The sequence below is a fragment of the Lygodium microphyllum genome, chromosome 3 (assembly GCF_053477565.2).
Source record: "Lygodium microphyllum isolate KBCC chromosome 3, Lygodium_microphyllum_v1.1.10, whole genome shotgun sequence".
Classification (NCBI taxonomy): Eukaryota; Viridiplantae; Streptophyta; class Polypodiopsida; order Schizaeales; family Lygodiaceae; genus Lygodium; species Lygodium microphyllum.
This window is the reverse complement of record NC_141137.1, coordinates 121,493,319-121,519,594: the sequence shown is the minus strand read 5'-3', so window position 1 is coordinate 121,519,594 and position 26,276 is coordinate 121,493,319. Positions and strand designations below refer to the sequence as shown.

General features: G+C 36.4%; 1 long non-coding RNA gene across 1 annotated transcript; it reads left to right on the top strand.

Moving 5' to 3' along the window:
* Positions 1 to 5,608: 5,608 nt before the first annotated feature.
* On the top strand, positions 5,609 to 10,933 carry LOC148038834 (uncharacterized). Its single transcript, XR_015690445.1, has 3 exons — positions 5,609 to 5,761; positions 10,339 to 10,431; positions 10,827 to 10,933. It is a non-coding gene; the product is annotated as an uncharacterized LOC148038834 (long non-coding RNA).
* Positions 10,934 to 26,276: the final 15,343 nt, after the last annotated feature.

Here is a 26,276-nt window from a genome sequence, read left to right as displayed (position 1 = left end):
TTGGAAGCAACAGCCCAAGCCTAGAGGGAAAGCACAGACCTATTTGTAACACCCAACTTCAGTTGGAAGAAGTGTGTTGATGTGGTGACAAAGTGTGCTAGAGCTCATGGGATGAAGAGAGCTCAGGAGAGGAGATCCTTCACCCTAGCTATAGGTCATTTTAAGAAGTGTGCAATGAATGCTCTTGCTCTAACTCCAAACGATTAGATTATGTAGCAGCTCCTTGGTGTGATAGAAGAGTACCTCAAGAGCCTAGAGCTTGTGAAGGTGCAAGTAGGCATAGTGTGGCTTAAAGGAAAATGGGAGATTCTAAGGGATGCCCCTAATTCATTCTACTTTGACCCCCTTAAGGTTAAGCACAAGAGGGAAACATTGGTAGCACTTGAAGGTCCCTCAAGAAAGTTGATCTCTAATAGCTGCTCCATGAGTGATTTACTAGTCGGCCACTTAGTCTCCATCATTGGTATTGAACCCCCTGACCTCCCCCACTATGAGAGCAGGCTAAGTAGCTTTCTTGACAATGTTTTCTAGCCAATCCCATGCAATGAATCCCTAGTTGGATCAACCATTCTCAGAAGAGGAACTCAAGGTAGTAGTATTCCAAATGAGGGTTGGGAAATCTTGCAACTTGAATGGAAGGCCAATGGAGGTATTCCAAAATATTTAGGATATGTGTGCCTACAATCTAGTTTGTCTTATTAACTACTTCAAGGCCTCATGTTATATGCTGGAGGACTTCAATTATGGGCTAATCAAACTTATCCCCAAGTTGCATGTTTGAACCAAAATCATCCAACTAGAGGTCGCTAATAATGCTAAATTTCTCTTATAAAGTGTTTGCAAAGGCTTGGCCTTGAGAGTTAAGCATCTTTTGTTAAGGTTTATTCAACCTAAACAATATGGTTTTATTTTTCGTAGGAACATTCAAGATGTTATCACCAATCTTTTATTTTTTGTAGGAACATTCAAGATGCTATCACCAATCTTGTCTTCTCAATAGATCATGCAATGACTCAATAGGTGAATTTTGTTCTACTGAACATGGACCTCTAGAAGGCCTATGATTGCATGAGTTGGGCATTCATCACCAGAGTGCTGAAGGCATTCAGATTTGGCTCAGTATCCATCAGCATGGTGACTAATCTTTTTAGTAGTGCCTTACCAATGGTGGGCATCAATGGCTTCATTTCCAACTCCTTTAAGCTTCAAAGGTCCATTAGGCAAGGGTGCCCTCTTGCACCTCTCCTCTTTGCCTTGGTAACTGATCCTCTCTTGAGGAGAGTAGATAGCAATGTCTAGTCTAGGGCTATCAACAAAGGCCTACCACTCCTTCCTAATGGGGACATCTTTGCAGTGTGGTTCTTTGCAAATGATAATGCTTCTCTATACTAGTTGTAGAGAAGAAGAAAGTTGATAATTTTGTACACATATACAAGGAGTTTGCAACACTATTAGACTCCAAGATCAGCATAGCCAAGTCTAAGTTGTTCTATGTCTAATGGGAAGAGCTACAATAGTGGATTCTTTGCTATGGCTTCAGAGTCATGAAACCTAGAGAAATCATACACTACCTAAGAGCTCCAGTTGAGGTGGGCATCTCCACAAAGTAGAGGTCTAATTGATTTCTCTATAAGTTTGAGAAAAAGCTTATCAAATGGATCTCATACCCCCTTACCTTGCCAAGAAGGCTCACAGTAATCAAGAGCATGCTAATGTCGGTGACTATTTTTGTAGCCTCTCTCTTTGTATTTTCAAAGTCTACATGGTCTTAGGTGGAAAAAATGTTTCAGGGTTTTGTTTGGTCAAGGCAAGGATCAAGGAAGCCTCCCTAAATAGGACAAGACCTCCTCACAAGATACAATGATGATGGGGGAGATAGCTTAGAGCCCTTGGTGGTTGGCCAAAGTTGGTAGGATGTCTCTTGGCCTACTAAAGAAGATTAATGGTGACCAAACTTGGGCCATTCTACATGCATCTTTGGGTGTGCCTGAAAAATGTTTAATTGGCAGGACATTCTTCTATGCTGACATGCCATTATTAGAATCCCATAGTCATAGAGTGTGCAAGTGCTGGTCAAGGTATGGTAGGAATTGCTAAGGGTAAATGGGGGCCCCTCAAGAGAAAAATTGGAGACTCATCATTTCCAAGGCCCTAGTCCAACCATCTTTTTGTCCTTATTAGAAAAATGGAAGAGGGACTACTCCTACTAGGCACAATTTACAAACTCGAAAAGGAGGGTAAAGTGTATTTGGAAGATCACATCATCCTATAGACTTAATATCTTTAGATGGAGATTCACCATTAAGAAGCTTCCCGTAAGGTCTCATTTAGCTAGAAGGATGCCTATTTCTGACCTGTTGTGCCCATTTTTTCAAAGAGCAAATGAAACAGAGAGGCTCATTTTCTAGGACTACATGTAGGTTACTCGTCTTTGGAAGGCTCATAAGAAGTGGCTAGAGAAATCCAATATGAAGCCGTACTTTGGCTTCAACACTGCTATCTTCTTCACAGACCAAGAACAGTTGGATGTTGCTAATTGGAAGGTTAACTATCTTGCTAGTGTAGTTACACTCAAGATCATATGGACTAAGAGAAATGATGTATTGTTTTCCAGAGACAAGCTCTCGAGTTCAATAGAACTCATTGTTGATTTTAAATAGCAACTATTGCTCACACTATCCTTGATTAGGTAGGACCATTGGGTCTTGAAGCTATTCTTTAGGAAGCTAGTTTCAATGAACTAGCCACGATGCATCCTTAGATGTTGTAACTTTTTACTTTTTATTATTTCAATATAGCCTTGCATTTTTTTTTAAAACATGGACCTCATTTCTTTTCTAATACAAACATGCAACCATATACTAAGCCTCTTTATCTTATCTTACATGGGCAAGTGTGTGAGATTATGGTGCATTTAATAGATAATAAAATCAATGCATGAGCCTCCACGTCTCTACTATCCTAACAAATTTGCTTAACAATAGGTGGTGGTGTTCTAATATTAAGTACACACATAAGAGAACATACATCAATTCTCTACAAAATGTTTCACACTCCTTTTGGAACCAATAGATGATGCATCATCTAAGCCCATAGTGAATAGTTGGTTCCATCCTTGTTCTCAATACAACCAACATATGGTATACACCATTGTTGCTAGTCATGGCCAATGACTACACTTGATGTAAATGTCACATGTATAGAGGAATGTCTACATAAAATCAATTTGTGTGGAATAGCATAGCACAAAGTAGACTATAGAAGGCTGCAAAAATGACTTGTCAAAAATTGTGCACAAGATTACGATATAGTTTGTGCGGTCGACTAAAGAGACTTAGAAACACGAATTTCAATGGTCCATCAAGAGATACCTAAGCGATGCTATCCATGACTTTTTGGAATATAATGGAGTTTGTCCCTTCTTTTTATGAAGTGATCTAAGTCCTTTCAACTTAGGAGCCTCAGAGGCACAAAATTTGGTGGTCCATTAAGAGATACTTCTAGCTGATGCCATGTAGGACTCCTTGGAATACTATTGAGTTTGTCACCTAAACTCACTTAAGACCACCTCATATAATCCAAAGTACAATCCACCAAGCTCCTGCCCCTAACAAGTAACAAGGCCTTCTAGGAAGATCATCTTAGGCTTGTAGGGGTTAGGCAAATCCTAGGTGCATAAGGAATTTATGGCCAAAGCCCCCTTGACAACCTTCCACCTACCTAACATCCTCCCTACGAAGAGACATCTAGAAAATGGGGTTTGGTGCTAACTCTCAATGGTCAAACAAATCCCCATGGTGTAGGATTTTCACTAGTAGCCTTGGGGGAGTTCTACTACAATCCATATCAACATGTTATTATTGAGATTCAATCAGAATCCTTAACCTTACAAACACAATCTTTTCATTTCATGTGCATCAATCAATCTGTAAATGCACAATTTACAAATGGAATTTACTCTACTAGGCAATCTCTACAACAATCCTTGGGTTCACTCTTCCCCTTGGGATTTTTCCTTGGGTTTCTAAGTCTTGAATTTTTCCAACCTTTGTGGAGAATTAGGTCATTAATTTTGTTATGGTTGGAGAAATAACTTGTTGAGGGCTGAGCTCATGGGGAATGAGGAGGATGTCTCTCTTCTATGCCTTTGTCTTTGATTCGTTTCCTTTTCTTTCTCTTTTGTGTGTGTGTGTGTGTGTGTGTGTGTGTGTGTGTGTGTGTGTGTGTGTGTGTGTGCGTGCACGCGCGCGCGTGTGCGTGCACGCGCGCGCGTGTGCGTGCACGCGCATGCGTGTGCATGTGCGTGTGCGTGTGCGTGTTTGGGGGGGGTTACCCCTTTCCTTTCCTCATTACTATCACGACCCAAAGTGCTAAATTGCATGGCAAGGAGGTTGTGGGGCGCTTCGCTCACAATGGTGGTGGAGGTGCCAATTGCATGGCGACATTGTGGTGGCAACAAGTGAGGAGCACGACAACCCAATTAACCTTTTAAATTAAGGTTTGTAAATTCTTCTTTATTAATCCCCCCTAAGCCCCTTTTCACACAAGGTGTGGAGGGGGGAACCCAAGATGTTAAATCCACACAGAGAACAAGAGATGATCTTTTTATTTGAATATTTGTCCCCTTTGCACAAAGGCTTTTTTCCAAGTTTTGGCTCACTTTTAAGTTTCTAAAAGGCTCCTATTGATTTATTAAGCATCTTTGCCACAATCAAACTATAGAGTACTATAGATTTACAAATATCATTCTAAGCTAAAGGAGGTGCCAAAGCATTATCATTATCGTGGTCTCTTTGTATATGGCCAAAAGAAAGTCTTTATAGTTGCAAAATATCTTCTCAAACACCTACCCTTTGAATTTGAAAGACTTTGACCCTTTCTGTACTATCCAATTTTCCTTTTTAAATGCATTAAAGTCCTAATTACCTTTCTAGGAAGAAAAGACACATGAATTATATGAAAATATTTACCAAAAAGTTCATAAGTTGAAAGTGCCTCTCCATGAAATGAAGCTTCTAAGATGTGCAAATGCACTCAAATGCTCATTGGCTACACACATTGATAGAACACCATTTGCTTTGGTGGAGAGTTCAAAGACCTTAGTAGAACTTCCATGATTGTACTAAAATTAAGTTCCTTGAGATTAAAAATTAAAAATGTATACTATTTATAATGTTGTTCTTGTGTTGTCTTCTTTTCTCAACTCCTCCACCTCTCCTCAAGTCTATTGGATTTTGGCAGTTTTAGAGTGAGGTGGTTGCATTGTAAACTTATTAATCTTGAGCTTCCTTTTGTCATGAATGTCATTTTATACAAGAGAAATGCAATACTTGATATTATTTAGCACCATGTGAATTGTAAGTTGATTCCTTATTCTTTTTATATATTTCAAGCAAGGAAGCATGCTACCCTCAAGCTAGCTTTTGAATAGTCTACTTATGTAAGAAGCACTTATGAACTTTTGAATATTCTAGTTCCAAGTAAGAAGCACTCTCATATTGGCATCTCCAACATTCTAACCAATGCATTTGCCTCATTAATCAATGGTGCATGCTTATAAATATCTATCATGGTCCTTTGACACAAGGATAGGAAGTATTCTTGAAGGTGCAATTCATTTAGCAAGAAAGGAGGGAAGCTTGGCATACTCTCCACATAGCACAATGTTAACACAATGATGATCAAATTATTGGGCTAAGAATATGCCATTGCATGGACCATGCAGTAATTACAGTTGCAAATAAGCAATTGTGTATATAGGGTGAGCCTTTACTCATTTAGGAATTAATGTTGTTTATTTCAACACCTTGTTTTCTAGAAATTTAAGGGTGCCTTACACCACACAAAAGTGAAACTAAGTCAGCATCACTTATATAATCTTTCAAAGTAAGCTACTTTTGACATGACATGTACAAAGGTCTATTAGCTTGCAAGTAGATAGCAATATGTTGGTTGTAAACATGTGACAAATGTAAACGCGTGTCAATACTATCTTGTTATAAAACACGTGGGAAATGTAGTGAAGTGCCAATATTTAATTACCTTATAACCTTGTATGAAATTTTAGAAACGTGATCATATGGTATTTTTTGAAAGATTGTTCTCTCCGCGTCAACTATGATACCAATGTATGATTATACACATGTTTTCCATTGTGGAATCCTGTTAGGTCATGGTGGATAAGCCATAATTAAAGTTTGTAACTTGTATGCTTGTTTATCAATTATACTTTTTTAATGTCCCAATAAGTATAACGACAAGTTCTTAAATTGCAACACATTTTTTAAGACTACATTGCCCACCTTTGTTTGTTTGACTATTCTTCATTGTATTGTAGTATAAAAAGCTTCATTATATGTGTATAGCTCAAGGATTTTAGCATCTCCCAATAACATTTCCTTTGAAATGACTTGATTATTAATATGCATATATAATTTTATGAAATTAATTATTAAATATAATTGTAATTTGAAAAACACAAAACTAGCACACCTTACAACCAAAATTTGACACATGCGTAATGATGTAAACAACGCAAATTGCTACAAGGGGATGCATTTAAACCCATGTTCAACATGCTATAGTATGTCGACAAAAATATATTACAAGAGAAAGTTCCCTTAAAGATAACTTTTTCAAGACCTTGAAAGGATGCTTTCTTCATACTTCTCACCATGTTATAGGCTACTACAAGATACAAAAGTATAAACTATTTTGTTAAGATCCACTAGCTCAAGTGGAGGTAGGAATCTTTGATGAGCCCAAAGTCATGGCTTCTATTGCTCTATGATTTACACTTTATGACTTAGTGATAAACAAGGCCCAAAGTCATGGCTTCTGTTCCTTTATGATTTTGAGGATCCTTACAGTTATATGACTTAGTGATAAACAAGGCCCAAAGTCATGGCTTCAATTTCTCTATGATTTTGAGGATCCTTACACTTTATGACTTAGTGATAAACAAGGTCCAAGATCCACAAGGATGTTAAACATAGTCCAAAGAATAAATAGTGTGAAATAGGGCTATCCCTTTAGTTTGAAGTAGGGCTAACCCTTTTCACCCACATTCTGACTATATATTAGTGAGCTCATTGATATCATCAATGGGATTGGTGGCCTAACTCAATCTCCTATAGAAGTCTTGATATCAATCTTACTTTATGATGCTAACAATATGCTAATTTTTAGATCTCTTTAGGGTCCATATGATAATGCTACCTTGATAGCACATCTTTGTGCATATGCCACATACATCACATAACCTCGTAGAATTCTATAGACATAGAAAACTCACATGTTTTGTTTTGAAATGTGAGAAAACCTAGATCTTTTGAATATATATTGGAATTTCTTGACATAAAGTAAGCATAGTAGAATCTTTACTTTGTGCATAGGGACCATAAGCAATAACCCAATAAATAAGCCACCTTTTCCTATAATTCTAAATCGTAAATGGTATCAAAGCCACTTATTTGTTTCTAAGACCATTAAGCTAGCTAATATGATATTTCACTTGTTTCAAGGATATCAATTATAAGTTCAATATTTTACTCATAATAGCAAAGTGATGCAAAATCTAACCCTAAATTTTGGTCTTCTTTGGCTTCAAAAACACATAAGGAATGAAAAAAGAGAACACTTTATTTTGAAACAATTAAGAGGAAAATTCTTTCTTGAAGCCTCATGTGTTTGGTATTATCATATCATTGAATCTCAACATCCCAAGAATGTGGTATGTCAAGACTATGACATTGGTAAGAATAGATAGAACAAGAGGCCATTGTGCATAACAACTTGTATAAGGGAATATGAGCGAGGAAAACTACGTGTTATAGGCAATATGAGATCAACATGGTTATGTATGTCACTTGTAACAATGATGGATTATGTGAGAAGATAATAAATAATGTTGATTAGCAACATATTTATAGCTTGTACATAGTCAATTGATAAGGCCACTGCAAAGGAGCCTTGATAGAAATATCTTAACCATTACCCTCATTATCATTTTACATAATGCACTTTCCAAATCATTCAATTAGTACCAAATGCTAGTAATTGTTACCCTCATTATCATTTTTCATAATGCACTTTCCAAATCATTCCATTAGTGTCAAATACCAGCAACCATATGATGGCACATCAATGTATGTAATATTATAACTTTTAGCACCTAATGTATCAAAGTTTTTTTATTTTATATGCCTAGTGCATATCTTCTTTGGATAAGGAGAGCCAAGTTGATAGAAAAACTAAGTGCACTGTAGAAAAACTAAGTGCACGCATATACACTCTAGAAAAACTAAGTGCACTATAGAAACGAAGTTTTTCTTATGCTACAGTGGGAGCTATTACTTGTGAGACGCATGAGCACACACTTGCACTTGTTTCTCTTCTTTGGTCTTTACCTTTATCCCCCCTTCCCCCACACACACATATGCACATTACTACTTGAATGCCTTAAAAGGCACACAATCTTCCACACTCATCCAACATATTTTCAAACTCATTACCAACAACTAACCCTTTCTCATAAATGATACATAGAAAAATAGAAAGAACAAAGGGTAGCAATTATTCACACTTCACATTTATCTTAGTTCACCCTACATGTTGTAAGGCTACCTATCCTTCTCAAATTGCATAAATTTTCCAAGTTGCATACATTAATGTGTGGTCGAAATGTAGCTATTGATATGTAAGAATATAGGCATTGTCGTTGCAATGATTTTTCTCTCATCTTAGAAAGTTTGAGCTCAAGAGTTACCTCTTCTTCCTCACTCTCATGGGTACCATGTATATTTCCCTTGTGTATATTAATCAACCCATGAGCAATTTCTTTAAAAGGCTATGGTTTTCAATCCCTCTTTTCAAATAAGGAAATGGTGTTAGACGGTACTAGCAAATCATGTGAGCATCACAGAAATAAACAATATGCTTGTGGATAATCATGTGTTCTTCAAAGTACTGAGCCTCATATGCCATGGTTTGAATGATTTGTATTATATCAACAATATATACATTTCTTGGTCCAACTTCTTTGGCAGTTTTGAGTAGGTTTATTAATAGCAAATGTGAAAGGCAAGGTCAAAGAAGGTCAAAGCAAAATGAAAGCTAAAGTGTCATATTTATTTGATGGTGGATCATATTTTGCAGAGCTTCAATGATTATTTCTGGGTATTTATATTATGTATTTTATTTCATGGACGCATCATACTTATGGATATATTATTTTGTGAGATTTGAACCCATGCACATTATATCATCACACACAATTGTATTTGTCGCACCCACAACTATTTTGTGGGTTGCACACATGGATTTGTGATTAGAATAGTATAGGCTAGCATGCTTCAAGGAATGACTAGCTTAGATCTCATGAAGCATGTAGGATGCCCAAAAGGGGATGCAAAACCTAATTTATAGTTGTGAAAACCCTAAAATACAAAGTGGGGTGCAAACTTGAAAATGCAAACTCTATGCCACCCTTGAAGATTTTGTTGTATCCTTGTATAAAGAATGAAATGATTTTTTATGATTGAATATTGACATAATTTTTTCCAATTTAATTTTAGCTTGTCTCATAGCCTCCCAAAGTTAGCAAACTCTAGATTCAATTATGCATACCATTATCACTTTGCAAAAAACAATTAAGGAAGTGAAATCGAAGAATGATAGTTCTAAGCAAACAGTGAGCATGGGTAAATCAATTTCAATACAAAGTAAAAGAGTAGTCCAATTACCACCTCAAAAGCAAATCAATGATATACAATTAGGAAATATGTCTTTAATGAAGACTCCTACATATGGCCAAATTTTCAGACCGCCTAAAAAGATTAGTTGAGAAGACAAATATGAATTTGGGAAACCATTTTTACTGAAGTACTATAGACATATGCAAAATGTTAGATATTGTGCCAATCACAGAAAAGTGTACAATTAGATCAAGAACCATGAGTTTGGCAAGGATCTGTGATTTCATGATAATACAGGTGACAAACAAAGAATTCTAGATATCATAGATCAAAACTATGATCAAATTTTACCCCTTGAGTTTCTTGGTGCTATTTACCTTTGGAAGAAGGATGATGTATATCTATACTATCTTTCTATTTCTCAAAATCTCAAAAAGTATCTCAATTTGATTTATAATTTTTTTCATTTTATTTTCTCTAATACTTAACCATGTTTCAAGACTATTTGAACTCTAATCATACTTTTATGGAGCTTCTATAAGGAATCCCAAATGTATGAGGATTTTTTTTATATAATATTCTTGATTTTGTGCTTAAATATGAAATGATATTTTTTTTGAATTTTATTTTTCTTATATTGTAGGGTTCGTGTAGTATTGAACACTCTATTCCTCAATATACATTTGAAGATCCCGATGAGATTGAAATTGCACGGAAAAGTGTTCGTTTACGAAAGGTATGCTTAGCCATCTCTCAATCACTTGTTTTAATATATGCAACTAAGGAATTATATCTATTTACAAACTTGTTATGATAAGATGAGCAAGAAAATGAAGTAGAGTAAGCAACACCAAAAGGATAGTAAGTGGAAAGAAGAAACAATCTAAGGTACTTCTCTACATTTTTTTTAAAGTAATGTGATATAATTTTATTTTTTTAACTTTAATTTCATGTCTCCACTATAGCCTCTCAACCATATTGATCCATCAAAAAAAGTGGATTCTCTTAATGTTAAATTGTCTTCAAGAACTTCATCCATAACTCAATGTTATTATATATTAAAATTATAAAGTAGCTAGTTAACTTATGATGTAGTAGCATACTAATTTATGTTGTCTTCTTTTAATGCAGGTTGTTGATACCTTCAAAGAGGAAGATGAAGAAACAATTCTCCTAAAATATTTGGACATCCAATCCATTGATGAGCTATATACATCATTAAAGTCTATGCATACTCTTATCAAGAAGACCCTAGTTTTTAAGGAGGACTCAATGAACAAACATTGTCAACCATGAGAAAGTCTATTATAGATTGGTTACTTTGTAGAGAGAAAATTATTGTCACAAAAAGTCACAACAGACCTTTGAGTATTGAGTATATTTGTATCCTAGACTAATCTCTTTATTAATGAAGACAATATATTTTAATTCTTTCAATTATTTTGATTTGAACTTTTTACTATACAGGGATAAATTTCACTATATGCATGATTCCAACTAGTTTTCTTATATAGAAAAATTTTACTATATCACTCATTCTAACAAGTTTACTTGGATATTGAAATTTTACTATATCGACAACTAGGAAATTTTGAAATTCCTATATAGGAATTTTTTAATATATCACTATCTTGTAAAATGTCCACTTTTACTTATTGAGACTTTTTCTAGATACTTTGATAAGTATCTAGAAATGTTCTCTTTTTTTGCTATATGGGAAGCCAGCTTTTCAATAGTCCACTTATGTAAGAAGCACTTATGAGCTTTTGAGTATTCTAGTTCCAAGAAAGAAGCACTCTCATATTGGCATCTCCAACATTCTAACCAATACATTTGCCTCATTAATCAATGGTGCATACTTATAGATATCTATCATTGTCCTTTGACACAAGGATAAGAAGTATTCTTGAAAGTGCAATTCCTTTAGTAAGAAGCGTGGGAAGCATGACATATTCTCCACATAGCACAACTTTAAGACAGTGATGATTAAATTATTGGGTTGAGAATATGCAATTGCATGGGCCATGCACTAATTATAGTTGCAAATAAGCAATTGAGTATTTCAACACCTTGTTTTCTAAAACTTTAAGAGTGCCTTACACCACACAAAAGTGAAACTAAGTCAACATCACTTATATAATCTTTCAAAGTAAATTGCTTTTTACATGATGTCATGTACAAAGGTCTATTAGCTTGCAAGTAGATAACAATATGTTAGATTTAAACATGTGACAAATGTAAACAAGTGTCAATACTATCTTGTTATAAAACCTGTGGAAAATGTAGTGAAGTGCTAATATTTAATTACCTTATAACCTTGTATGAAATTTTAGAAACATGATCATATGGTAATTTTTGAGAGGTTGTTCTCTCCACATCAACAATGATACCAATGTATGATTATACACATGTTTTCCATTGTGAAATCTTATTAGGTCATGGTGGATAAGCCATAATTAAATATTTGTAATATTTTCACACAATTAAAAGTTAGTTGGTTAGTTCAAAAGTTAGTTAGTCAATTAATAAGTTAGTAAGATTACTAACTAAAGTAAAAACTAACTAACGTTAATAACTAACAATTTTTATCTAATTAAAAATATAAAAAATTTGAGAGTCGTAACCCGACATTTTCTCCAAATTGAAAGGATTGTAGCCACCCATCACGAAAGTTATCATGTGAACAAGAGATATGGGCCATATTAGTCATTAATTTAGTGTGTATAGTATGGATGATCCAAAAATATTAGATTTTTGGGACAAAACTAGCATATTTTAGATATTATTGTAAAAATCCTAAAAAGATATGAATAGGATGTCATGTAAAAAAAAGCAAGTGGTTTTTTTAGCCAGTTTTGGAGATTTAATGCAAAAAAAGGATTGGTAAAATCACGAACATCACGATCGCAGTTTACAGGTAGAAAACAACACTTTGAACAACAAGGTGAAGAAGAAGAAGAAGTGATCTGAAAGATTTCTAATCAACTGTCTTGGGGTTTTACCCCCCTTTCGAAGCCAACGGAACCATCAGATTACTGATTTTTCCAATATCCCCTCCACAAAGAGCTCTTCTTCTCAGTCACAACCCTTCTTCTCTAATTCAACTATAAATATGAGGCATGGGAGTAGTTTAGGAAGCAGGAGACCCTAAGAGGCTGCGAGAGAGAGGTAGAGAGAGGGAGATAGAAGGATACCCCTCCCAAGAGGATTGGAGAAGGAGCTTGAGAGAGAGAGAGAAAGAGAGAGAGAGGAGTTACCTCGAGAGGCTACAAGGGAGAAAGTTAGCCACTTACACAAGGGAGAAAGTTAGCTTCCATTTTTTCCACTTACACAAATTGATAATTTTATCTCAAAAGCATACTAGTACACACATAAAAAATTAATTGCTATGAAATGTAGCTAGATTAATTGAGATTCTAAATCGTAGAATCATGTTGGAGATAATTGCCGGAGGCTATTACACATATATATTTATGCGCATTCGATATAGTTATGGTCAAATGCAACAAGGTTAAGTGTTGACTAACGCTTGTTATGAAAATTGAAACTCTATTTAAAGGTTCTATAAGTCATCTCATTAAGTTATTGGCACAATATATTTATTTAAGGAATTTCGCTTATGTTGGGTAAGATAGCCCAAACGGGAAATTTATGCCTTGCTTAACATATTGTAAGAGATGTACTCAACACTTCTCTATGGGGAGGAGAATCCTCATTAGAATGTAAGGTTACCTTAGGATAAGGTCTACCTTGGCTATGGAAGCTGTAAGCTATACGATGGTGTGATTGTCATTGCATCATTTGATATACTTTTGAAAAGACTATTTGTGTTTGCTAGAATCTAGATTTCTGATAAAAATATTGACAAATAGAATAAAAGGAAGGATCGCACTAGGCACCCCCCAACCTAGCTATAAGACCCTGCTTCAAGGGGGTCATGGTTATTGCTACGAGAGGCTTAGACCGGCTCCATAGGCGAAAGGTCTATCTGTAGGGATAGCCTCGGGCAGTAGGAAATGTGGGTGCCAGGGGACTCTGGCTGTAAATCCTGCATTGTTCCTAGAATATGATGAGCCCCTTTGTGACCCAGGATGGGATCCTGAAACCCTAAATACTAGTTACAAGGGTGGAATCTTGGTAGGCAAAATACCCTCGTGGAATTCTGTGTATCTTCCACAAGGTCATAAAGATGGAAATTGTAATAAACTTCCAATATAATAAAGAATTTTCTTTTATTCAAGGATTGTTTGAATTGTATTCATATCCATGAAATAAATTACGTAAAGAAACTTGTAACTGGACTAATTAAGGAAGCTAATTGTATACGTTTCAATAAATGTGTTGTAGGTAATTAGAAAACTAAAGATGATTCCCTCATCAAAGGAAAGCGGGTGGGCGTAAGCTGTGACAGGTCCGTCCAACAGTAGGGTGGTCCCAGTTAGCTGGGAGCTTTTCTAAATCAACAATAGAAATAGGAAGATGATAAATTGACCAACTAGTCGTTAGGTAGAATCAACTTGCATTGTTTTAGGGGGCAGAATGGGATTTTGCCTTGAACCAAGTGCAATCACAAGTCCACTTCAAATCGAGTAATCTCGTAGAAGTGGGAACTTGAAATTACTAACACTAGCTGGATATTAGGATCCCAAAAATCCAAGTCGATCCTAGTGGGTTCGGCTAAAACTCTCCCGTTGCGAAGTAGACTCAGTAGGGCACCTCGTGATATTCCATAGGAGCACCGGGTGGCACCATTTTTGGAAAACCTACTGATGGACTACTAAAAGTTGTGCCATGGATTGAGACTAGTGGACACCTCATAAGACTGTAGCTTGTATGATTGTTTACCAATTATACTTTTTTAATGTCCCAATAAGTATAATGACAAGTTCTTAAATTGCAACACATTTTTTAAGACTCATTACCCACCTTTGTTTGTTTGACTATTCTTCATTGTATTGTAGTATAAAAAGCTTCATTATATATGTATAGCTCAAGGCTTTCAACATCTCCCAATAACATTTCCTTTGAAATGGCTAGATTATTAATATGCATATATAATGCTATGACATTGTTTTGGTATGAATTAATTATTAATTATAATTGTAATTTGAAAAACACAAAACTAGCATACCTTACAACCAAAATTTGACATGGGCACACGCATAATGATGTAAATGATGCAAATTGCTACAAGGGGATGCATTTAAACTAGCTCAAGTGGAGTCAAGAATGTTTGATGAGCCCAAAGTCATGGCTTCTATTCCTCTATGGTTTTGAGGATCCTTACACTCTATGACTTAGTGATAAACAAGGCCCAAAGTCATGGCTTCTATTCCTCTATGATTTTGAGGGTCCTTACACTTTATGACTTAGTGATAAACAAGGCCCAAAGTCATGGCTTCAATTTCTCTATGATTTTGAGGATCCTTACACTTTATGACTTAGTGATAAACAAGGTCCAAGGTCCACATGGATGTTAAACATAGTCCAAAGAATAAATAGTGTGAAATAGGGCTATCCCTTTAGTTTGAAGTAGGGCTAACCCTTTTCACCACATTCTGACTATATATTAGTGAGCTCATTGATATCATCAATGGGATTGGTGGCCTAACTCAATCTCCTATAGAAGTCTCGATATGAATCTTACTTTATGATGCTAACAATATGCTAATTTTTAGATCTCTTTAGGATCCATACTATAATGCTACCTTGATAGCTCATCTTTTTGCATAAAAGGGACCTAATTGGGAACTTGGAAAAGAACCAAAGGATGGTTTTCAACACCTCACTTCATTGAGTTGCTGCTTCAACGCTGTAACTCAACTAGCAAGACAATCTAGTGAAGCAACTATCTTGCTATGTACATCTTGGAGCCACATCTATAGACCTAAATTCTCCATGAGAAGTGATGTAAATGTTAGATTCACACTACTATTCACAAGGCTCACTGTGCTAAAGAATTAGTGTGCCTAGATCTGATTCTACATGTCAACTATAGAGCTATGGCTTTTTTGCACACTTAATAGACTTAATAGATGCAAAATGGACCTTGTGACACCAATTTGAGCTTAAACATGAAGATACTCTAGAGAGGCACAAGAGAAAATGTCATGTCAAAGATGTTAAATACAAGATGGAGGAGCAATACACATGTAGATTCCCTACCTACTATAAGATGTGAGGTCACTACCACTACCTCTCTAAGGCGAGATTTGATCCACTACATAAGGGGATCATGGATTCTTTAAGGCTATGAATTCACAAATACTAAGATGCACCAACTAGCCCTAAGCAACAATAGTGGAATGTATGTAGGGCATAAGAAAACACACTTGACTTGTTTAGGATCTAGCTTAATCATTATCGACTCCACCTAATAAAGGACCATACATGGTTATGATAGATAGATCCATGGAGCCATGTTGAGCTAATAGACCCCATCCACAAGCTAGTTAGCATCCCCAAGCTTCCTGAAGATCCAAGCTATATATCTCAACACAATTAGACATTCTTGAGGAGATTCACTTCCTCAAACTCTATGCTATAAGACATTCTTGAGGAGATTCACTTCCTCAAACTCTATGCTATAAGACTCTCTCTCTCTCTCTCTCTCTCTCTCTCTCTCTCTCTCTCTCTCTCTCTCTCTCTCTCTCTCTCTCTCTCTCTCTCTCTCTCTCTCTCTCTCTCTCTCTCTCTCTCTCTCTCTCTCTCTCTCTCTCTCTCTCTCTCTCTCTCTCTCTCTCTCTCTCTCTCTCTCTCTCTCTCTCTCTCTCTCTCTCTCTCTCTCTCTCTCTCTCTCTCTCTCTCTCTCTCTCTCATGTTTCCAAACTTATGTTTTTTCTTTACTTGCATGGATGGACAAGTAATACAAGTAGCTACAAATGTAAGCATAGCATGCATATATGCTCATATCTAATAGTTGGTTGGATTACCTTGATTATTATACTTGTAGAATCACCTTCATGCATTTCCCACATACATCACATAACCTCATAGAATTCTATAGACATAGAAAATTCACATGTTTTGTTTTGAAATGTGAGAAAACCCAGATCTCTTTGAATATATATTGGAATTTCTTGACATAAAGTAAGCATAGTAGAATCTTTACTTTTGTGCATAGGGACCATAAGCAATAACCCAATAAATAAGCCACCTTTTCCTATAATTCTAAATTGTAAATGGTATCAAAGCCACTTATTTGTTTCTAAGACCATTAAGCTAGCTAATATGATATTTCACTTGTTTCAAGGATATCATTTATAAGTTCAATATTTTACTCATGATAGCAAAGTGATGCAAAATCTGACCCTAAATTTTGGTTTGTTTTTTTTTCTCAAAACACGTAAGGAATGAAAAAAGAGAACACTTTATTTTGAAGCAATTAAATGGAAAATTCTTTCTTGAAGCGTCATGTGTTTGGTATTATCATAACGTCGAATTTCAACATCCCAAGAATGTGGTAAGTCAAGACTATGACATTGGTAAGAATAGATGGAACAAGAGGCCATTGTGCATAACAACTTGTGCATAAGGGAATATGAGAGAGAAAAACCACATGTTATAGGCAATATGACATCAACATGATTATGTATGTCACTTGTAACTATGATGGCTTATGTGAGGAGATAATAAATAAGGACGATTAGCAACATATTTATACCTCGTACATAGTCAATTAATAAGGCCACTACAAAGGAGCCTTGATAGAAATGTCTTAACTATTACAGTCATTATCCATTTTTTGTAATGCACTTTCCAAATCATTCAATTAGTGCCAAATACTAGTAACTATTACCCTCATTTTCACTTTTCATAGTGCACTTTCCAAATCATTCAATTAGTGTCAAACACTAGCAACCATATGATGGCACATCAATGTATGTAATATTATAGCCTTTAACACCCAATGTATCAAAGTTTTTCTATTATATATGCCTAGTGCATACCTTCTTTGGGTAATGAGGGCCAATTTGATAGAAAAACTAAGTGCACATTGGTGCTAGAGGGAAAGAATGCAATGTACATACGTACATATATATATATGCATATGTACGCACACACATGCACATACACACTTACAACTTACTTGTATCTCCTCACAAATACATACCCCTTACATGCGTATTATGTTGATATCCCTCTAACTTGGAAGAGAAAAACATTAATACTCAAGGAGCAACCAAAGAACAATAAAATCACACATCAGCTGCCATTTCAGGGCACTATTTCTCATCGTATTCCATTCTTAATCATACAATGACCCTTCGAATACAGCTACTTGATGGTTTTAAACTTGCACCCTGATTTTTAGGTGAAACATCATACAAAAGATAAAGGCTCTTCATACATGCTGATCCAAAAGACTACATGCACACTAATTCTAAGGTATAAAACAGTGCTAAATATATTATGGAACACCTGGCACAGTCCAGTGGATGACTTGTCCACCGAACCCACAAGCATGTAGATATCTAACTGAAAACATGAAAACTAGATATGATGAAGAACACTCAGAGAACACAATTATGCCTTGCCAGAGGCCTTACACCCCTTGACAAGCCAGATTGAGCTACCATGAGTAGAGCCCCTCTAGGATACTCATGGCCCTCTTGTGCAGTTGCATAATTAGTTCTAAGAGTCAGTAACATGCTCAAAACATGGTATAAACAAAATAAGAAGTACAACCAAACTAATAGCTAAGAGGATCTAGGAGTATAGAGAATGATGTATGTGCATGAAGACATCTTCCATACCATGGCATCAGTATTATGATCCATGACAGTAAAATCATGATGAATTGTGTGAATCACTTCTTGAATAATAGAATCGCTACCATGAGATCGAAAATCTCTATGCTGCAACAAAGAAGCCGCATACTCATCACTTTTTCTTTTGGTATCCAAAGCCTTCTCCAACTTATCAGTCACACCCATGCATTTAGTCTCCAAATCTACCACTTTCAACCTCAAGGCATCTCTCTCATGCACCACATCCTCATAATCTACTAATACAATAAAAATTTTAAGCATATGATAAGGTTTGGAAATCATTCCATCAAACTTATCAGCAACCATTTGCTATGCAGTTTTGACATCATCCAGCAATGCATTCCTAATATCCTCAAACTTAGATTTTCATATCACCGAAGCATCTACCTCAACTTCTATATTGTTCAAAATTTGTTTTTCAACTTCCTGTAATGGCTAAAATCTTTCCAAGAGAAATTTATAATCAACTTAAAGTCCAACATATTTTCCCACAAAAATCGACATCTCATCCAAACATTTAGTTCTAAGTTCATTAGTCCACTTCTCAAATAATATAGTATACATCTTGCTTCTATCCAACAACTGCTATATCTCTACAATTTTCCCCCCAAGTTCATATTTCAATGTTTCATACTCAAACTGCTTTTGCTGCAACTTGTGAGACAACTCCTCAATTGTCTTTTGCTAAACAAACAACTGAGCCTACAAGTCACTAACCCAAACTACACTCCCAAGCACTCTGCTTATCATAATTCATGAGTTTCTGCATAACCCCCATAGCATCAGAGAGACTATCAATATGACCATCATGCATCTAAGAATGAACTGAAACACAAGGTATATCTACTTCATTTTTAGCCACATGCTGATCATGCTGATCACCAAGTACATTACCAAAATGGTTTTGAAAGTCAAGAGAAATGTCTTGCTTTTTTTCATCTAACATAGGCATACTCCTAAGTCATATCCTACCAATCTTTTGCCTTTTCTTTGCATAAAGATTGCCTTCCATTTTAGAAGTGTCATGAGCTTGTTTGCCAACATTAAGTACATTCTCAATACCTTCATCCTTATTATCTCCCTGACAAATTCTGAAGCAACCTGCTTGGCATATGCCTCATCATACCCCACTTGCCTCAAATCACAATAAATAGCCTATTTCTCAAGATTATCATCAAATAAACCATGAACATTATGAACATTATGAACATTTTTACCATCATGAGAAGAATCAATTTTAACCTCTGTTTCCACTATATCGTCTATCAAAGATGTAACATCCAACTTCAACAAATATTCAGCAATAAGTTTGGGATACAACACTCGTGCATACTCATACAGACCTGCTAGGAAACATCCCATCTGAGATTTTTGAAAGACCTTCTTGGCTTTTAAGATCTTAATATCAGCCATTAGCCTTTCATGCATAAGACTTGCCCAATTCGGCATCCCCAAATTTTCAGCATAATACAGAATGCCATAAGTGTCTCTAGCAATGTTGTCGATTTTAACGAATAACATAAACCACTCCATAAACCATTGCAGCTGCAATTTTCGAACCCCATCAACCCGTTTCAGCACATACACATTCCTAGGTCCAGTAGGGTCCCCAAAATCATAATGCATTTGATATTTAGTACACCGATATGCAATCGGATTATCATTCATAGGAAGAGAAAAAACCTGGCTCACAATTGCAACAGTCAACTCGACACGGCCCGCAATCTTGCCATTGGAGTACCTTAAAATATACATTTGTACTAAAGCATGTACATTCGAGGCCCACCGATCCCATGGCAATTGGGCATACCCATACAACCCTATCTTTTGCAACCATAACTGATACACCTCTGCCTCAACATTAAGATACAAATTAGAATCCACAAAGGGAGTACCTACAACACTTGGGCGCTCAAAAGGGATGCAGCATTCATTGGTATAACCTCATCGTCTCCCTGTTGCGTCGATTTGTCATCATGAGTGCCCTCATACAACTCATCATCTTCTTCTTCCTACCAGCCACACTTGGATATTGAAAGCTTACGAGCTAAAGAACAGCATGTATGTGTCATGGTGACAATGGCTACAGGTCAAGAATGAGTCAAGAATGGTGAAAGGGATGAAGCCCCAAAAAAATGCATAGTCTCTTCCATATGCATTCCAAAGTCCAATTTGTCACTTAGTCCACCCTCTTTCGTGCCAAATGCCACTTCAACATCATGGGATTTAGACCATTCACACATATAACTGCCACAAACTGATTTACATGAACATTTGAATAATAGGGTTGTACTAGCCTCTTTAGCCTAAATCCATTCACTGCAGGGTGTAAAACTTTTCCCTGCAAGTCCTGTAATAAAAATGTGCCCTGACCCATCTCCTTGAAAATCACAAAGGGACCTACATATCTGAGTTTTAATTTACCAGGAAATTTGCCAAGTTAGGAGTTATAAACTACAATCCAATCCCCTTCTTGAAAATTTTTCTTTTTGATATGTCTATTAACCCAAGCCTGTCTCCACTGTTGTGTGACACCTAAAATGTAAGCAGCCAATACCCTATCCTCCTCCAATTTCAAGAGTTGTTCTAGTCTATGATGCATTGACTCTTCAGGATCTAGCTTATGTATAACAGCAATTCTCAAACTTGGTACCACAAATTACATGGGAACCACAGCTTCTAAACCATAGACAAGTCTAAAGGGTGTAAGCCATGTTGCAACTTTGTATGCTGTCCTGAAAGCCCACAATGCTGAATCAAGTTTAGTATCCCAATCATCCCTATTATCCTCAATAATTTTCTTCAAGATGCAGAGTAAAAACTTGTTGGAACTTTCAGCTTGACCATTAGCTTGAGAGTGATATGGGAGTAGATTTCTTGTGCATAGTCATATGTCTGATAGTCAATTCTCTAATCACTTGATTCAAGAAATGCTTTCCCGATCACTAATCAGCTCAATAGGACACCCAAATCTGGTCATAACGTTAGAGTATAAAAACTTGGCCACACTTGCTACTTTATTATCTTTTAATGCATGAGCTTCTACCCACTTTGTAGCATAGTCAATGCAAACCAAAATGTATCTATTACATGTCCGTTTAACTGTTGGTTTAATGATCCAGACAAAGTCAATTCCCTATTTCTGAAATGCCTCAAGTGGTAATACAGGATGATCTTGCATCCTATCCCTATCAAGTGGTTGACTGTCCTTCAGACATTGCAAACATTGTTTGGCATATTGATGAGCATCTTTCAACATCGTAGGCCACCAAAGACCTACATACAATATTTTCATGCTTGTAATATCTCTTGAAAAATGACCTCCTGATAATCCGAAATGAGCTTCATGCAACAATACTGGTTGCTCCAATTCAGGAACACACCTTCTCAATACATTATCAACTCCCCTTCTATGCAATGTGTTTAAAATGACCTAAAATAATCTATTATTTAATGCCTACCTTCTTCTCTGATCTGCTGAAAGGTGTGCATGCATAATTCCTGACTTCAAGAAATGTAGCATCTGGTCATAATATGAATCAGGGTCAAGCATCTAAACCTCAAAAAGTTCAGCATTAGGTAACTGATCATAAATTTATGCCTCAGACTCATCAGTTTGCAATCTATTTACATAATCAACAATGGCATGCTCTTTCCCGAGGTGTGAACAACCTTAAAATCAAACTCTTGCAGCAACAGCATCCATCTAGTCAATCTACCTACCAATTGAGGCTTGTTAATCAAAAACAACAGTGCTTGATGATCCACATGGAAAAAACCTGCTTTCCCAATAAATGGTGTATGAATTTCTACACCAAGAAGACCATTTCAAGTGCTTCTCTTTCAGTGATAGAATAGTTCCTTTCAGCAGCACTCAATCTCCTGCTTGCATAATAAATCGGTATGTACCAACCCGGCACTTTATCTTGCATAAGAACAACTCCCACATCCAAATCAGATGCATCTACAAAAATATGGAAAGGTAAATCCCATGTTGGAGGTTGCAAAATTGGAGCCACCACCAACATAGAACACTAAAAGCTCTCTCCTGATTTTCCCTCCACACAAATTGCATCCCTTTCTTTGTGAGAGTTGTAAGATGAGAATAGATATGTGACATGTACCTTAAGTATTTGTTATGCCACTTAATCTGCCCCACAAACCTCACAATTTCTTGCACATTACTTGGAGCCTTAACCTTCTAAACAACTGCAATCTTCTTAGGGTCTATACTCAGACCCTCTTCAGACAGGATATGACCTAAAAACACACCCCTTTTGGCTGCAAACACTAACTTAAAAGGATTTAAGGACATGCCAAACATTCTGCATCTCTGAAAACATAGTCTGAGGTGTTTGAAGTGTTTGCTTTTGTTGTCAAAAACACAAAAATCATCAATGAATACTCTCATAAAAGTTGTTAAGTATGGTTCAAATGTTTTGTGAGTAGCTCCCTGAAACTCAGGCGGTCCGTTTTTCAACCCAAAGCTCATAACTGCGGTAACATAAGCTCTCCGCTCTATAATGAAAGCTATCTTATCCATATCTTCCAGATGCATCTTGATCAAATTATATCCTGAAAAACCATTCAGGAAATTGTACATCTCATGACCTACTATATCATCCAGAAGAGAATCAATCAAAGGAATGGGAAAGGGATTAGTGATAGTAGCTACATTTAACTTCATGTAATCCACACAAACTCTAATCTTCCCATTCTTCTTTGGCACTACAACAATAGGAGATAACCAAGTAACCTCTTTAACTAGTTTGATAGACCCAACTCTCAAAAGCTTGTCAATTTCTTCCTTGACCTATTTGGCATAGTTATGATTCATTCTATACCTCTTTTGAACAATAGGCTTAGCATCCTTTTTCAAGTTTATCCTATGTTGACACATACCTGGATCAAATCCTTTCATATCTATATAATCCCAAGCAAAAATGTCTTGAAACTCTCTACACAACTGAATTAGATCTTGCTTGAAATTATCTTCCACAAAAATACTGACCTTGATGGGTTTAGGCTCCCCTTCTATATTCAGGTTAACCTCTTGGACCTCATCTTCAACCACTCTTGCCGATCTTCTCATTGTATACTCATATCTTAGTTCAGCCTAAACAATAGCTTTCTACTCTTCTTCATCCAATGTACCAAAATTGTCCATATCAGTTTGTTGTTTGTCATGTATTTCTTGTTAACAAGAAACTTTAGGATAAGTTGTACTGTGGTCTTGAATTAATTTATTCTACTCATTTCCAGACATATCCTGAAATATAGATTGCTCCTGATCTTCAGGAAGACCTTCCAAATTCTGCCCTACCTGATTTTGTATTGTAGTTTGAACAATTTGTTGTTGCTTGACTGCATTTCCAACCATATTGAGCTGCTCCTAATACTCTTGTATAATACCATCAACATCTATTTCAAAAACTGGAACCACATAAGGATTTGCTTGAAGAAATAATTCCTCCTCATCATCTTCCACTTCGTTTGCAAGGTTAATAGTTTGGGCTACTACAAGTCTAGAGAAACTCTTCAAAATAACCTTATTCGCTCGGATAACCTAATTTCCCTAAGTCCTCTTGGGATGCACAAACAAAACTGACCCTTAACTTCAGGCCAATTACTCGATTTTGTTGATTTCTAAGAATACTCAAAGGTTGTAACCTCCTTTGGTCTGCCATCCGAACCTAAAATGGTGCTGGTAATAGCTCCACTTGCTTAGTAGCCAAATATGTATGTTCAGGAAGTATGTTAACTCCTGAGCCTCCATCCAACAGAACATCATCATACTTATTACCCGCATACTCAACTTGAATGGTAGGTACTTGATAATCCACCACTTCTTGTTGGGTTGGTAGTGCTACTTGACAATTAGGAACTATTTGATCCTAAACTGCTATACTTTCAAGAACTTATTGTTGCTTCTGTCTAATCTTCAGGAGTAACGTCTCCTTAAATCCCGATATTAGATCCAAAATTTGCTCCAAGGTTAAATGCAAGGAACACTTTGCTAAAGCCCGAAATAGCTCTTCTGAGCCTTCGTGCTGTAATTTTTCAAGAACTGTGCTATCAAGAAACTACTACTGTGCATCAGGAGATTGATTCTGCTTATCAGGAACATACTCCTGATATTCAAGAAACTGCTCTTATAGTTCAAGTTTCTACCAACCTGAATCCCCTACATCATCAACTTGATCAGCTTCACATTTTTTAGCAAGTTTTTGCATCTTTCTCACCCACTTTGTTGCCTTTTCCCTTATCTTCACTTGTTCCTTCCAATCAAGCTCCATACCAACTTCACTTCTAGTTACTGCTAAGACCATTGGTTCCTCTTGACATTCCTCTATTTCAAGACAATTAGAACAATCACAATGAACATGCATACTTATAGCATTAATGTTACCTGACACCTCCTTTGCCTCTTCTTGAACCTTCGCTTACTGAATTGTCCTACAACTAGCAATTCCTCTACCATTAGGTGGGACCTTGCTACTAGCATTCCTCTCTTAGCCCTATGCCTTGCCCAAAGTTCACAGTTTGGTCCAACAAAGTGTCCTTGACCTCCACAATAGTGGCATGCTCTTGTTTGAGTAGTTTGTTGCTATGCCTGAAAATTTCCCCAAGGCTGTCTAGCCTACACACATCTAGGTCCTCAAAAGGGTCTCTGTGGTATGATGTCAGGAATAATCTAATTTACTGTAGCTGGTTGAATAGGTCTCGGTCTAGCCTACATCACTGGCACCTGTTGTGCCATCCTGACATTAGGATTATACCAACAAGTCCTAGTTTCATGGCCCTTTCTCTGACATATCTCACACTGCTTTTCCTTCTTCTTACTGTCAAATGTACCCAAATCTTTTAGCTTTTATTTGATCATTTTATCTAACTTGTTGTCCTCTATCTTTATCCTTTGCTTTCTTCTTTTTGGTCTTGGTTGATCCTGATTTCTTCTTTTTCTTCTTATGCCTCCTCCTGCTAGAGTTATCTTCATTAGAGTCACTTGAATCATCATCTGAATCTGAGTTGTAATCACTATCCTCATCATCACTATCTATGTCTGAATCTAATTCTGAATCTGTATCAGAATCTGAGTCTGAAGAGTCCACATCTTTACTATTCTTAGATCTAGAGGTACCAAGTCTTTTTTCCACTCTCATAGATGTCGTAATCAATGTATCATTCTGACCCATCTCAACATTGGCAATTGGATTCCAAATCTTACCTCTCAAGCCCCTTCATAAAGTAGGTGATCTGCATCTCCACTAAAGGTATATCATCAACATCCAGTCTATTCAATAGGTTCTTGAATTTCTGGGCATAGTCCTCCACTAATATACTCTTTTGTTTGATCTTCTTGATCTTCCTTAAAATATCTCCCGGAGTTTTATCCTTATGGAACCTACCTAAAAATGTTGTTTTTAAAGCATCATATGAATTGAAGGTTGCCATTCCATAACTGGCAAACCAGTCCATAGCCTTTCCCTAGAAGGTGGCAGCAAACTGTTGCTTTTTGACCTGATCCCTGTACATTTGGTTGAATCCACTTGCTATCCAAACTGGGCCACATGACAATTAGGGTCTTCTTTTTTCTTTCCAAAAATCTTAGAGGCTCTAACCTTTGGGTTAACAATCTAATTTGGATTCATTATGTTCAGCTTATGAGGCCTCTGCAATGCCACTAAATGATTAAATTTTAAAGACTTCTTAGATTGAAGGGTTGTACCTCTCACTAAAACTGATCTCCTAAGCACTATATGTTGCAATCTTTCGAGTGCCTACTTAGGAGGAGTTTCTTGATCTTTAG